The following is a 14538-nucleotide window of genomic DNA, read 5'->3' as shown; positions in this document are numbered from 1 at the left end:
CCATCTCTTTTCTCAGAGAATGGGCCTAACCCAAAGAGTCTCCTTCCTTTTGCTGAACCATATCTACTCCACAGAATTCCATCCAGGTACCCTATCAGAGGTCATTCTAGGAGGAAAAGTACTTCCTAGAGAACACATCTCCATTTTCTTAGAGGCTCCTTCCATACCCTTCTCCACTCAGAACTCTGAACCCCAAAAAAAATCATTAGAGACAATTTCTTTGCTAGCTGCTCTGAAAAAAAAAAACAACAACAAAAAAAAACCAGAATTATAGCCCCATTATTCTTAGAAGCTTACCATCTCTTTGAAGTAACAATGTATATATTCAGGAAAAAATTATCACTTTTATCATGAAACAAGCAAGACAAACAAGTGCATGATTCATGGAAAGTACTGACCCAGGAGCTTCAAGCAGCATAGGTAGGGTTTCAGCTGGCCAAGAGGATTGCTGAATTCTGAATAGTGACAGGAGAATGAAGGACATTGCTACAGGCCAGGCATAAGCACAAGCAAAGGAAGAGGATACAGTAGCTACAGAAACCACATAGGGAGACCAAGTCACTAGGCTTGGACCCTTCTTAGGTCAGGGACAGATCTTGTAGGATGGGTGCACATAGATATGGGCCTTGATGAGGCCCAAATGCCTGAAGATCTGGGCTTTTCTCTGGATACATTAAGTAAGGGCTTGCTGAATGTTATTGAAAGGAGAATGATGCAGACCGTTCTTGGCATAGTGTTAGGACATCCTGTCCCCAGAGATTGACTCAGTAGGTGTGAAACTCAGAAGTCTGAATGTTAAGGCACCCCAGATGATTCCAATGCAGGTGTCCATACTTTGAAAAATACTAGTAGGGGTTTTTAATATGTGTTTGAGACAAACATGCATTTACTAGGTAGGTACAGGATAACCAGGTCTCCAAGTAGCCTGCTTAAGGAACAAAAGATAGTTCCAGTTCTAACAAGCCCAAGCTGAGAAGAAAAGTTCAGTTGTTCAAGGCAGTGGAGGAGATCTTTAGAGGCTGTGTAGGGGAGGAATGGAAAGAAGTAGTGCTAGGGTCTCAGAAAAAAAGAGACTTTGGAGAAAGAATATAAATTTCTATTTAGAGAATTTTCTTTAAACTTTTCTGAGTGATATGCAGAAAATCCTCTCATCTGTCTTCCCAGCAGTTTTCATTTCCTGACTGCTAAGACAAATATCATACAATGAGTTGACTTAACAATAGGAATTTATTGGCTCAAGGTTTTGAGGCTAAGAGAAGTCCAAAATGGAGGCATCAGCAAGGCAATGCTTTCTCCCTGAAGACTGGCGTTTTAGAGTTGACTGGCAGCAATCCTTGGATCCTCATCTTTTTTTTTTTAATTGTGGTAAAATACATGTCATAAAAATAATTTAAACTATTTTAAATGAACATTTCTTCAGCATTAAGTATACTGACAATACTGTATAACTTTCACCGTGATCTATTTCCAGACTATTTTCATCATCCCAAACCAAAAACTCAGGCTCATTTAGTAATAACTCCCCATTCCCCAAACCTATCCCTGTTCACCACTATTCCACTTTCTATCTCTATGAATTTGCTTATTCTAAGTATTTTGTAAAAGAGAAATCATATAATATTTGTCCTTTTCTGTCTGGCTTATTTCACTCACCTGATGTCTTCAAGGTCCATGGTATAGTATGTACCAGCATTTCATTTCTTTTTACAATTGAATAGTATTCCACCATATGGATATATCACATTTTGTTTATCCATTCATCTGTTAATGAACACTTGGGTTGCTTCCACCTTTTGGTTATTGTGAATAATACTGAAATGAACATTAGTGTATAAATCTCTTATCGGTTATAGGATTACTTTATATATTACAGACATTAAACTCTTATATGTGGTTTCCAAATATTTTCTCCCATTGTATAGGTTGTCATTTTATTTTAATGATGAAGTCCTTTGATGCACAAGAGTTTTAAATTCTGATGAGGTCCCTAAGTTTTCTTCTACAAGTTTTAAAATTCTGTTTCTTACATTTAGGTCTTCAATCCATTTTGAGTTGATTTTTGTATACGGTGTGAGGTAGGGGTCCTCCTTCATTCTTTTTTTTTTTTTTCTCTGTATAGGTAGGCACCGGGAATCAAACCCGGGTCTCCGGCATGGCAGGCGAGAACTCTGCCTGCTGAGCCACCATGGCCCACCTCCTCCTTCATTCTTTTGCATATGGATATTCAGTTTTCCCAGAACCATCTATTGAAGAGGCTATTCTTTAGCCCTATTTAAGTAGACTTGGCACCCTTGCCAAAAATCAGTTGGCCTTAAATGTGAGGGTTGATTTCTAAACCTTCAATTCAATTCCATTGGTCTATATGTCTGTCATTGTGCCAGTATATGCTGTTTCAGTTACTGTGATTTTGTAATAAGTTTTGTAATTGGGAGGTGTGAGTCCTCAACTTTATTCTTTTTCAAAATGACTTTGGCTATTCGGCTTATTACTTTTCCCTATAAATGTGGTGGTTGGCCTTTCCATTTCTACAAAGAAAGCTTTTGGAATTTTGATGGGGATTATATTGCATCTGTAAATTGCTTTGGGTAGAATTGACATTTTAAGAATATTTAGTCGTCCAATCTGAACTCAGAACATCCTTCCATTTATTTAGGTCTTCTCTCATTTCTTTTAGCAATGTTTTATAATTTTCCCTGTGTAAGTCCTTTACATCCTTAGTTTTTTTGATTCTCTCTGTTGTTTTTTTTATTCTTCATTTCATTTATCTTCACTCTAATCTGTATTATTTCCTTCCTTCTGTTTGCTTTGGGTTTGGTTTGCTTTTCTTTTTCTAGATCTTACAGTTTTGATATTAGTTCCCTGATTTGAGTTCTTTCTTCTTTTTTAATATAAGCATTTAGAGTGATAAATTTCCCTCTCTAGTAGGTTGTGTTTTCATTTTCATTCACTTCAAGATATTTCCTAATTTCCCTTGTGATTTCTTTTTGACCCATTGGTTATTTAAAAGTACATTTCTCCTTATGTTACTGATTTATAGCTTCATTTTAGCTTCATCAGAAAAAATACATTGATTGATTTCAATATTTTTTAATTTATTGAGACCTGTTTTGTGACCTAACATATGGTTTATCCTGGAGAATGATCCATGTGCACTAGAGAAGAATGTGTATTCTGCTGCTGTTGGGTGAAGTGCTCTATTTATGTCTATTAGGTCTAGTTGGTTTACAGTATCATTCAAGGCTCTTATTTTCTTATTAATTTTCTGTCTAGATGTTCTATTCATTATCAAAAGGGTGTATTAAAATCTTCTATGAATGTAGAATTACTTCTTCATTCAAATCTGTCAATATTTGCTTCAAATATTTTGGAGCTCTGCTGTTATATCTTCTTGTTAAATTGACCCATCTATCATTATATAATCACCTTTGTAAGAGTTTTTTTTACTTAAGGTCTATTTTATCTGATATTAGTATAGCTACCCAAGCTCCTTTTCTCAGTGTTTGAGTATATTTTCTCCATTCTTTCATTTTCAACCTTTTTATGTCTTTGAATTTAAGGTGAGTCTCTTGTAAACAGCATGTAGTGGGACCTGCTTTTTTATCCATTCTGACAATCTCTGCCTTTTGACTAGAGAGTTCAATCCATATACACTTAAAGTAACTACTGATAATGTAGGACTTCCTTCTGTCATTTTGCTATTTAGTCCTGTTTAGTCTTTGCAAGTCTTATACAATTTTTGACCCTCATTCTGTTAATGCCTATTTTCATATCATTTGATTTTTTTGTTAATCTATAACATCATAAATCTATAACAATCATATTTTATTTGAATCCAACTTAACTTTAATAGCATAAACATACATTATTTCTATGCCCATCTGCCCCCCACCTTTATTTATATTTGATACGAATTATATCTTTGTACATTTTATGTCCAAAAACAGGTTTATCATTACTTTTTATGCATTTGCACTTCAGCACCTGTAAGGAGAAAGAAATGGACTTACATACCAAAAAATATAATAACTGTACTACTAACAATTATAATTACCCAAGCTGTTACCTTTACTGGAGATCATTATTTCTGTATGTCACTTTTATCCATTGTCTAGTGTTCTTTCCTTTCAGTCTGAAGAACTCCCTTTAGCATTGCTTGTAGAATAGGTCTAGTGGTGATGACCTCCTTCAGCTTTTGTTTATCTGGGAATATCTTAATCTCTCCCTCATTTTTGAAATAAAGTCTTACCAGATACAGAATTCTTAGATGGTAATTGTTTTTTCTCTCAACACTCTTAAGTATTTCATCCCACTGCCTTTTTGTCTCCATGGTTTTTTGGTGAAAGATTGAAACTTAATCTGATTGGGACTCACTTGTTTGTAACTCATTCTTTTCTCATACAGCTTTCAGAACTCTCTCCCTGTCCTTTGCATTTGACAACTTGACTACTATGTGTCTTGGTATATTTTTCTTCAATTTTGTTCTTGTTTGATGTTTGTTCAGAGTCTTGGATATATACATTCACATCTTTTGCTAAGTTTGACTATTCCTTCTACCCCTTTCTCTCTTCTCTTTCTGGGACTCCCCACATATTGGTATGTTTGATGGTGTCCCACAGGTCTTTCAAGCTGTTTTTCCTTTTTCTAATTCTTCTTTCTGCTCTTCAGCTTACCTCATCGGAATTGTGTTGTCTTCAAGTTCACTGATTCTTTCTTCTGCCAGCTCCAAGGAATTTTTCATTTCAGTTATTGTGATCTTCAACTCCAGTGGTTCTGTTTGGTTCCTATTTAAAATTTCTTTCCCTTTATTGAGATCCTCATATTTTTCATTCATTATTTTTCTGATATTCTTTGGTTCTTTCTCTGTATTTTCCTTTATATCCTTGAAAATATTGAGGATCTTTTTTTTTTTTTAAGTGTTTGTCCAGTATGTCCACAGTCTGGTCTTCTTCATTGATGTTTTCTGGATTTCTATCTTCTTCCTTTGGATTGGGCCATTATTACCTGCTTCTTTGTGTGTCTTATAATCTCTTGGTGTACACTGTACATTTTAATATTTTAAAGTGTTAAATCGGGAATTATAGTCCCTGAGCTGTTTCTTGAGTTTGTATCCAGCTAGTGATGGGAGAGAGAGATTCATGAGTGCCAGGAACTAACAAATCAAAAAAATCCAATGCAAAAAACACCTTTGACAGTCTTTGCCTATTGGCTTGGTATTGGCCAGTGCTCTCCTTCAGTAGTCAGTACTCCTATCAAGGTCAGCCGAAGGTGAATGTGAGGTGCAGGGTCCTCCCTGTCTTTTCTAAACCTGTGTCTTATCCTTGATTTATTCTTGTTAGTGACCTTAGGCATTCCCCTGTTTAGAGGAATTTGAATGCCCCGTCTACTTCCTGCAAAACAGAACTTCTCCCTCTCCCAGGTACTCTATCACAGGTCTTAAAGCAGATGTGACCCACCCAATTGTGAGTGGCACCTCTTGATTAGATTGTTTCCATGGAATTGTAACCCTGCCTATTCAATGTGGGTCTTAGTCCTTTTATTGGAGCCCTCTATGAAGAGAATAAAAGATCAAAAATATAGCATGGAGAGTCAACAGAGCAGAGAGGTAAAACTAGCAACAGACGTCTGGAAATACAGAAGGAGCTGAGAGAGCCATTTGAAAACAGAAGCCAGGAGAGAAGGACAACAGACATAGCCATGTGCCTTCCAGGCAACAGAGAAATCCCGGACATAATCAGCCTTTTTTGAGAGAAGGTGTCCTCCTGTTGGTGCCTTAATTTGGACATTTTCACAGCCCTACAATTGTAACTTATAGCTTTTATAAATCCCCTTGTAAAAGCCAATCCATTTCTGGTATATCACATTCTAGCAGCTTTTGCAAACCAGAACAATGTATCTTGAGCCTTCCCCCCTCCTTTCATTTCTACTGCTATCATTTAGTCCATACCACTGTCACCACCAGCCTGGATGATGGTGGGGATCTCTGCATAGCAACACCCACCATCTTCTTAAAATACAGAATTGAGAACTCCTGCTCAATAGAGGATTGTGCAAAGACAGCAGGGTAAAGATTCTAGGAATCAGTCCCTCCACCAAAACAACTATTAAACTGGTAGGAACTGTCGGAATCAACTATTTTGGAACTCTAGAGTCTAGTGAACACTTGCAGCATCCAGGGAATCCAGGGAAGAACTAGATGAAGAGGCTGGAAAGCTGTCGTAAATAACAGTGAATTTTACCCTCCACACAGTGGCTGCCATCCCCCACACCCAACCACATGGCAGGCAGCCAGGAGACTGTAGCCTAGGCTTCTAGTGCAGCCTGCTGGTGAGAATGGGCTATTAGTAACTCATCCTCAAAAGGAGGGGTGGGGAGTGGTGAAGGAGGTGTGAGCTGAACACTGATCACAGCTTTCAATCAGCTACTTCAGGTTACTGGAGGGCCAGTTCTGAGGACAGCCACTGTTCCAACACCCCTCAGGTAAGAGTGACAAAGGAATCTTAAAGAGGTAGTACAGGGAAATATTTTCTCTTTCCTTTCCCCATTAGTTAGCAAAAATAGTTTGGAAAAGTCACAAATTGATGGCTCTAGCCCTCAACAATAACAACAACAAAACTAGCAATCCCAGAGGAGTGGGAGAACTGGATTTTCAAATTTATAATAAGATAATATTCCGAATGTACACTTCTCAACAAAAAAATTATAAAACACACAAAGAAACAGGAAAGTATGGCCCATGGAAAAAAAAAGAATATGACAAAAACCATCCCTGAGAGTGCATGTTTATTCAGTGGTAGAATGCTCGCTTGCCATGTGGGAGATCAGGTTCAATTCCTGACCTGTGCACCCCAAAACAAAAACAAAACCATCCCTGAAGAACCTGGTCCATTGGAATTATTAGATTGATTTTAAATCAAATGTCCTAAATATGTTCAGTGAGCTAAAGGAATCATATATAAAGAATTATAGGAAATTAGGAAAACATTGTCTGAACAAAGTTAAGTGATGGAAAAGTTTTTTTTTTTTAAGAAAAAGGAACCAAACATAAATTTTGGAGCTGCATAATACAGTAATTGAAATTAAAAATTCACCAGACAGATACAACAGCAGAATTGAACAGGCAGAAGAAAGGGTCTGCAAACTTGAAGACAAGACTATTGAAATTATCTAATGTAAGGAACAGAAAGAAAAAATAATGAAGAAAAATGAATAGAACCTAAGGGACCTGTGGGACACTATCCAGAGTACCAGCATACACATCATTTAAGTCCCAGAAGAACAAGAGGAAGTGAAGGGGGCAGGGAAAGTATTTGAAGAAATAATGGCTGAAAATTTCCCAAATCTAATCAAAGACATGATGATACACATCCTAGAAGCTCAATAGACTCTAAGCAGGATAGACTCTAAGAGATCCACAACAAGATACATTATGGTGAAATTGTCAAAATCCAACAAAGAGGATTTGAAAGCAGCAAGAGAGAAATGACTTGTCACATACAAGGCATCTCCAATAAGATTAACAGTGGATTTCTTGTCAGAAATCAGGGAGACCAGAAGACAATGGAATGACGTTTTAAAAGTTCTTTAAAAAAAAAAAAAAAACGAAACTGTCAACAAGAAGTCTGTGTCCAGAAAAATCCTTCAAAAATAAGGAAAACTTACAGCATTTACAACTAAGCAAAAGCTGAAAGAGTTTACTACCAGAAGACCAGCCCTACAAGAAATGCGAAAGGGGAGTTTTCAGGCTGAAATGAAAGGACACTGAACAGTAATCTGAAGCAATAAGAAATAAAGAACATTGATAAAATTAACTCCATAGGTAAAATTAAAATCCTGTATTATTGTACTTTTAGTTTTTAACTGCTTTTCCCCCTATATGATTTAACAGATAAATGTGTTAAAAAAATTTTAATTTATGTTCATGGGTAATCAGTTTATCAAGATATGACATGAGATAATGACAATATAAAGGGGAAGGGAACAAAGATATTTAAGAGAAACTAGTAACTGAAACAAAAACTTTTTAGAAATGAAAGGAGCTTCAGGCAGACGCAGAGGGCAGAGGAGAAGTGACTTGGTCTACAATTGTCTCATGGCTTCTGCCAGTTTACTCACATTCAGGGTCCTTGAGCCCCTTCATGACACCTACATTGGCTCCTTGGAATTAGTGACCCAGCAAATGTGGGTTTACAATAAAAACATTGGCGTTAACTGTAGGGAAGTCACTTTTGTTCCTATTTTGAACAAACTCTCTGATGAGATTCTAGTCGATGCTGCAGACAACAAGCAAAGGGATGCCAAAATGTCTATATTTGAGTCACAATTGACCCAGAAAACAATAAGTATATGGAACAACAGAAAAGGTATTCCTGTTGTTGAACACAAAGTTGAAAAGGTGTATGTCCCAGTTCTCATCTTTGGACAGCTCCTAACTTCTAGTAACTATGGTGATAACGAAGTAACAGGTGGTCAAAATGGCTATGGAGCCAAATTGTGTAACATATTCAGTACCAATTTTACTGTGGAAACAGCCAGTAGAGATTACAAGAAAATGTTTAAACAGACATAGATGGATAACATGGGGGAAGCTGGTGAGATGGAACTCAAACCATTTAATGGAGAAGATTATACATGTATCACCTTCCAGTCTGATTTGTCTAAGTTTGTTTAAAATGCACAACCTGGACAAAGCTATTGTGGCACTAATGGTTATAAGAGCATATGAAATTACTGGATTCACTAAAGATGTTAAAGTTTTTCTCAATGGAAATAAGCTGCCAGTAAAAGAATTACAAAGCTATGTGAACATGTATTGAAAGGACAAGGTAGATGAAGCTGGTAACCCATTGAAAATTATCCACAAACAAATTAAATCATAGGTGGGAAGTATGTTTAACAATGAGTGAAAAACGTTTTCAGAAAATTAGATTCATCAATAGCATTGCTACCTCCAAGTGTGACAAGCATGTTGATTATGTAATTGACCAGATTGTGACTAATTTCTTGATGTTATGAAAGAGAAGAACAGGAGTGGAGTTGCCGTAAAAGCACGAGGTGAAAAATATGAATACTTTAATTGGAAACTGAACCTTTGACTCTCAAACAAAGGAGAGACTTTGCAGGCCAAGACCTTTGGATCTACATCTCATTTAAGTGAAAAATTAATCAAAACTGCAGTTAGCTGTGATATTGTAGAAAGCATGCTAAACTGGGTGAAGTTTAAGGCCCAAGTCCAGTTAAACAGAAGTGTTCAGCTGTAAAACATAATAGAATCGACGGAATTCCCAAACCTGACGATGCCAGTGATGCAGGGGACCAAAATTCCACAGAGCATATGCTTATCATGACTGAGAGAGACTCAGCTGAACCTTGGCTGTGTCAGGTCTTGATGTGGTTAGGAGAGACTATTATGGGATTTTCCCACTCAGAGGAAAAATACCTAATATTTGAGAAGCTTCTAATAGACAGATAAGGGAAAATGCTGGACTTAACAATATCATTAAGATTGTGGGTCTTCAGTAGAAGAAAAAAATATGAAGATTCATTGAAGACTCTTCTTCATTATGGGAAGATAATGCTTTTGATAGATCAGAATCAAGATGGTTCCCATATCAAAAGCTTGCTGATTCATTTTATCCATCACAACTGGCCCTCTCTTCTGTGACATCATTTTCTGGAGGAATTTATTGCTCCCAATGTAAAGGAATCTAAATACAAATGAGAAATGGCATTCTATAGCCTTCCTGAATTTGAAGAATGGAAGAATTCTGCTCCAAATCATAAAAAATGGAAAGGCAAGTATTACAAAGGTCTGGGCATCAGCATTTCAAAAGAAGCAAGAATATTTTACAGATATGAGACGACATTGGATCCAATTCAAATATTCTGGTCCTGAATATACTGCAATCCGTCGCGCCTTTAGCTAAAAACAGACAGATGATCTAAAGGCATAGTTAACTCATTTCATGGAGGATAGAAGACAACAGAAGTTGCTTGGCTTTCCAGAGGATTACTTGTACAGACAAATTATTACATATCTAACTTACAATGATTTCATAAACAAGTAATATATCCTGTTCTCAAATTCTGATAATGAAATATCTATCCCATCTGTGGTAGATGGTTTGAAACCAGTCAGAGAAAGGTTTTGTTTACTTCATTTCATTTCAAATAGAATGACAAGCAAGAGGTAAACGTTGCCCAGTTAGCCGAGTCAGTGGTTGAGATGTCCTCTTATCATCCTGGTGAGATGTCACTAATGATAACCATCATCAATTTGGCTCTAGAATTTTGTGGGGAGCAATAGAACATCTTGCAACCCATTGGTCAATTTGGTACCAGCCTGCATGATGACAAAGATTCTTCTAGTCCTTGATTCATCTTCACAATGCTCAGTCCTTTGGTTTGGTTGTTATTTCCACCCAAAGATGACCACACGTTAAAGTTCTTATATGACGACAACTAACATATTGAGCCTGAATGGTACATTCCTATTATACCTATGGTGCTGATAAATGGTGCTGAAGGAATTGGTACTGGTTAGTCCTGCAAAATCCCAACCTTGATATTCATGAAATTGTAATAGCATCAGGCGTTTGATGGCTGGAGAGGAATCTTTGCCAATGCTTCTGAGTTACAGGAATGTCAAAGGTACTGTTGAAGAGCTGGCTCCAGATCAATATGTGATTAGGGATGAAATAGCTATTCTTAATTCCACAACTGTTGAAATCTCAGAGCTTTCCATCAAAACATGGACCCAGACATAAAGAACAGATTCTAGCACCCATGTTACATGGCACTGAGAAGACACCTGCTCTCATAACAGACTATAGGAAATACCATACATATGCCACTGTGAAGTTTGTTGTGAAGATGACTAAAGAAAAACTTGCAGAGGCAGAGAGAGTTGGATTACACTAAGTATTCAAACTCCAAACTAGTCTCACTTGCAACTCTATGGTGCTTTTTGACCATGTAAGCTGTTTAAAGAAATATGACACAATTTTGTATATCCTAAGGGACTTCCTTGAACTCAGGCTTAAATATTATGGATTATGAAAAGAATGGCTTCTAGAAATGCTTGGTGCCGAATCTGCTAAACTGAACAATCAGGCTCACTTTATCTTAGAAAAACTAGATGACAAAATAAACATCGAAAATAAGCCTAAGAAATAATTAATTAAAGTTGTAATTCAAAGGGGATATGATTCGGATCCTGTGAAGGCATGGAAAGAAACCCAGCAAAAATTTCCTGAAGAAGAAGAAAATGAAGAGAGTGACAATGAAAAGGACGCTGAGTGAGTCTGTAACAGATTCTGGGCCAACATTCAGTTACCTCCTTGATATTCCCCTTTGGTATCTAACCAAGGAGAAAAAAGAACTTTTCAAAGAAATTAAAAAAAGCAAGAGCTTTCATTTAAAAAAGAGTCTATCAGATTTGTGGAAAGAAGACTTGGCAGCTTTTATTGAAGAACTGGAGGTTGTTAAAGCCAAGGAAAAACAAAACAAACAAGTAGGATTTCTGGGGAAAGGGGTAAGGACAGCAAAGGGGAAAAAAACACAAATGGCCAAAGTTTTGTCTTCTCTGTGACAAGAGTCATCCCATGAGTGACCTTAAAGATGGTCACTTTAAGGCAGAAAAGAAAATTAAGATCGAAAATAAGGAAGACCTCATGAGGATGGTGTGGACCAGAAAGCCTAAAACAAAGATTAGAGAAGAGAAGAAACAAAAAAGAAAAACAAGTACCAAGGCAAAGAAACAAGCTACACTGTCATTTAAACTAATTAAAAAGGAAAGAAGGTAAATCCATGGTCTGATTCAGAATCAGATACGAGTGATGACAAAAGTAATTTTGATGTCCCTCAACAAGAAACAGAGCCTTGGAGAGCAGCAACAAAAACCAAATTCACAATGGATTTGGATTCAGATGAAGATTTCTCAGATTTTGATGAAAAAAACCAAAGGTGAAGATTTTATCCCATCAGATACTAGTCCACCTAAAACCAAAACTTCCCCCAAAAATTACTAACAAAGAACTGAAGCCGCAGAAAAGTACCATGCCATTGATGGATCTGGATACTGATGATGTTGAAGACAATGTACCACTCACTTCAAGCTCTCCTTCTGCTGATTTACCAGCTGAAACTGAAATTGTAAACCCAGTTTCTAAAAAGAGTGTGACGAAAAAACATCAGCACAAAAGTCAGTCTTCTACCTCCAATGCCACCACCAAAAAAAAAGTGTTGCATCAAAAGGATGGAACAAGGAAAATCCAGCCTTGAATTCTGACATCTCTCAAAAGCCTGGTTCTGTCAAAACCAAAATCCCCGCATAAGGAAAACATCTACTTCTGTTGACTCTAATTCTAATTTTGAGAAAATGGTTTCTAAAGCAGCGGCACACAAGAAATCCAAAGGAGAGAGTGATGACTTCCAGCTGGTCTTAGAGTCACCTGAGGCTCCTCAGGTAAAATCTGGACCAGTTAAGAAACCTTTAAATTACCTTGAAAAATCAGATAAAGATGATCTGTTTTAAAATGTAAGATGTTTATTTTTTTTCAAGGAATTGTCTTACTGAGCCCAAGAATAGTTTTTTTTTTTTTTTTTTTTTTTAAAGAGAGAGGGAGGAAGGGAAGGAAAGACAGAGAGAAGGAAGGAAGGATGGAAGGAAGGGAAACATCTTTAAACATTTTTTCTTGTTTTATTGTATTTTGTTTGTTTGTTTGTTTTTTACATGGGCTGGGGCCGGGAATCGAACCGAGGTCCTCCGGCATGGCAGGCAAGCACTTTGCCCGCTGAGCCACCGCGGCCCGCCCAAGAATAGTTTTGAAGTTATTTGAAGTTCTTAATTTCCGCCCCTCTGAATTTAGTTTGGGAGGTATATTTAATCCAGAACCGTCAAAGTGAACTGAGTAGAGCCAAGTGCCCCCTTAACTTTTTATAATACTGTCTGAATAGTGACCAGTTCATTGGCATTGTTTCTTTGCTTTCTTTATGCTTTGAGTCTGTTTTCTTTTGTCTTTAAAATCTGATTTTGAATTCTTCTAGACCTTCAAGAGATAGTTAAGTGGTCACTTCAGCATAATATAATTTGGTAGTTGAACATTTATTAAGCTAAAACTGGAAGCACTTTGATTTTAAATGCCTACTCTGCCTCCTTTCTTACTGTCAATGAATACAAGATAGAGCACGAAGCATGATTCATCTTGTTATACTTAGTTTATAGGTAATTATTCATCTGATAGAACTCTATAGACTAGTGTAAATATTCCCCGCACAGCCTCTTATGTGCTGAATTTTCATTCTGAACAATGAGAAATTGCTCATTCTTCAAATCCTTTTGCGTATCATCAGAGCCCGAAGAAAAACATCCTGGCTCTGTCTGTATTACCAACAGAGTCAATAGGATGAAGAAAAATAAACCAGTTAACTTTATTTCCCAAGGAACAAACTCCTAGGGAGCACAGGATCACTAAAGAGTAGGAACAACATTCTCTCAAGGATCTTACATGTTATACTGATGCCATGCTCAACAGTGAGCTGTAAATCCATGTTGGAAAATCTCCATAATTTCAGTTTATAAACTTCGTAAGACCTTTCTGGATTATTATATGTGTGTGACTTGAATGGAATTAACAATGCTTTGTAAAGATTTACTATTTTTTTCTGTTTAACTTAATTCTAACAATTTTTGTACTTTAATAAAATGTTAACATTGCAGCCAAAAAAAAAAAAAACAGGGCAGCATTTCTTTCTTCTGCCTTCAGTGGATTTTTTAGCATTCAGGAATGAATTTTCTTATTTTGAGTCAAGATCCGCTTTATTTTATTCAGTGGAGTATAGGAGCCTCACTTTATCATCTGCTGCCTCATTTAGTGCCAACATGGTAGACAAATTCAAATCTATAGCAATAGCTATAGAACAGCTTGATAATAGAAAAATCACAACAAAGAAAGGGCAATACAAGTCCTTGACAAGGACAGACAAATGAAGAAGCAGGTGAAGATTGCTTCCAGAAAGGACAGGATGTCCTACTTTCCAGCCAGTCAAGATGTTCTCTCAAGCCCCCAGGCCTGCCACTTTCCCAAACAGATATTTCACTATAAATGTGACATCGGTGACCAGAGTGATCTCAACTCACCACTTCTTATTCCTCCAAGTATGAGAGAGAAAAAAACAGGAAAAGGAGAAGCTAAATAAAGGAACCCATATTGGACTTGTCAAACATATTAACACTTCAGCTCCATATGCTTATATAATATATGAGTGTATGTGTGGGTTTTTTTGTACATGCTATTACGTAGAAGACAGCTCATTTAATACGATACCTTTTTATACTTTTGACAATTTTAGTAGGGCTACAGAAATTTAAACATGGTTGTTCAAATTAGGGATACTGTGTCAACATAAGAGGAGTTAGTAATGATGGTTGGTGATGTTGAGATTTGGAAAACAATAAAAATTTACAATTCTTATTCTCCAAAAAAAAAACACTTTAACTAATTTGGCCTAAAAAGTAACTACTTAGAGAAAAACCACATC

At 36.7% G+C, this 14538-nt stretch overlaps 1 pseudogene; it reads left to right on the top strand.

Moving 5' to 3' along the window:
* Nucleotides 1-94: 94 nt before the first annotated feature.
* On the top strand, nucleotides 95-12572 carry LOC143678220 (DNA topoisomerase 2-alpha pseudogene; annotated as a pseudogene).
* Nucleotides 12573-14538: the final 1966 nt, after the last annotated feature.

The sequence above is a fragment of the Tamandua tetradactyla genome, chromosome 3 (assembly GCF_023851605.1).
Source record: "Tamandua tetradactyla isolate mTamTet1 chromosome 3, mTamTet1.pri, whole genome shotgun sequence".
NCBI classification, from domain to species: Eukaryota; Metazoa; Chordata; class Mammalia; order Pilosa; family Myrmecophagidae; genus Tamandua; species Tamandua tetradactyla.
This window is presented reverse-complemented; position numbering and strand designations above follow the sequence as displayed.